The sequence below is a fragment of the Erigeron canadensis genome, chromosome 4 (genome assembly GCF_010389155.1).
Source record: "Erigeron canadensis isolate Cc75 chromosome 4, C_canadensis_v1, whole genome shotgun sequence".
Classification (NCBI taxonomy): domain Eukaryota; kingdom Viridiplantae; phylum Streptophyta; class Magnoliopsida; order Asterales; family Asteraceae; genus Erigeron; species Erigeron canadensis.
In genome coordinates, this window is record NC_057764.1 from 42,484,552 (window position 1) to 42,486,369 (window position 1,818).

General features: G+C 24.8%; 1 long non-coding RNA gene across 1 annotated transcript; it reads left to right on the forward strand.

Annotated features, from left to right (window-relative positions):
• The first annotated feature begins 420 nt into the window (after window positions 1-420).
• LOC122598661 lies at window positions 421-1,410 on the forward strand. The gene is made up of 3 exons (XR_006323682.1): window positions 421-568; window positions 647-720; window positions 991-1,410. It is a non-coding gene; the product is annotated as an uncharacterized LOC122598661 (long non-coding RNA).
• Window positions 1,411-1,818: the final 408 nt, after the last annotated feature.

The following is a 1,818-nucleotide window of genomic DNA, read 5'->3' on the forward strand; positions in this document are numbered from 1 at the left end:
GTATACTTTCATTTTTAATCGTTGTAATATTAATCTTCTGCATGAAAACTTGTCAATGCTACTTTATTAGATTATTAGATGAGATAGACTTATTTGGTTTTGTTTGTAAAAAGTAAGAGAAAAGGTGTACATAATGGAAATGTTAACGTTTTCAAAGATTATAGGTCCATGACTAGTTTGATAAAAAGCAATGGATACCAAAATCTAGCAAATCTCCATTGGCCTTTACTACTACTAACCATATACCAATCTTTGGTAATGTGCACAGTAAATTTATTTCAAGAGTGGTATATTTTACTCAACTCCAACCAACTTTTGAATATGCATTTATTAGTGTCCACCATAAATTTATATAGACTGGCATCTTTAAAACCACTATATGTATAGTTGTATTATGTTTAGTTAAGTTGTATATTTATTTTAAGAGTGGTGTACCTTTTTCATCTCTTTTTTAAAACCACATAACTCTTTCTTGTACTTTTTTTTTACTTTACTAAAAACTTCATCTCATCTTTGTTGCGTAAGCCAAAAAAATTCAATGTGCTCCTCTACAAAGATATAATCAGTGGTAATTTTTTTATTATTTGTAATTTTTTAGTAAAAAATTTTATCTATAAAAAGAAACTAATATTTGAATGTACTTTAGGTGATGAACTTCTTTCTGATACTTTTCCACATACTGAAATCGTTGGTGGTTTGATATGGAAAGTAGAATCAAAGGTATGAAAAGTTTTTACCTATAACTCTATAAGTACGTGTATTATTATTATTATTATTATTATTATTATTATTATTATTATTATTATTATTAATTTTATAGTTTTTAGTTATAGATTTTATAAAACAGATGAACATATAGATATGGTGCAAACCCAGATCTAAAAGTTATAAGTGTTTATTATTATTATTATTATTATTATTATTATTATTATTATTATTATTATTATTATTATTATTATTATCTTGTGGAACTAATAGAAGAACCAAAAGTTAATGTTAGTGCCAACCCCTCGATCGACATGAAGCATAAAGCGGTTGCAAAGGTACGCCGTGGATCGTCATCTACCCAACAAGCAAAAGGAACTATCGAGGACATTGTTAAGACCTTTAAGTTGCACGTTAGACATATATTGTTTGTTTTTTTGAAAAAAAAAAGTATGAATAATTTCAAATTCTCACCAAATCAAAATATTTCACAGGTTTTGGGATAGTTTACACTCCATTCTCAATAAAAATATAAGTGATAGGAAAAGAAAAGATTAAAAAACTCTTCTATTTTGCATTCTTGAGTTTCTTTTCAAAAGAAAAGAAAGAGGAAGAAAAGAGAACTTTTGCTTTTTTTATGTGAAAACTTTCCTCCCATTTTTAGGAGGATTTGGATGAAAAGTTTTTAAATTATGTGTATAATTATCAATTTATACTTATTAACTAATGACAACTATATAAAGAAAAGAACATAATTGTAAATTTATAGCTTTTTTCCCTTTCTTTTCTTTAATTTCTAACTCAAGAATACTATTAACTTTGTATTTCCTTTTCTTTTAATTAGTTTTCCGTGTAACTTGAGAATGCCTTTTTAATATATAATTTTTTTCCTTTTCTTTTCTTTCCTTATCTAATCTTTTCCTTTCCTATCATTTAAAAAAAAACTCGAGAATATAGTGTTAGTATAATATTGGAAAGTGAAAGTTGATTGGTTATTATTATTATTATTATTATTATTATTGGGTATTGGAGGTTGATTGGTTATTATTATTATTATTATTATTATTATTATATATTTTATTATTATGTTTATTATTAACAAAAATAAAGAAG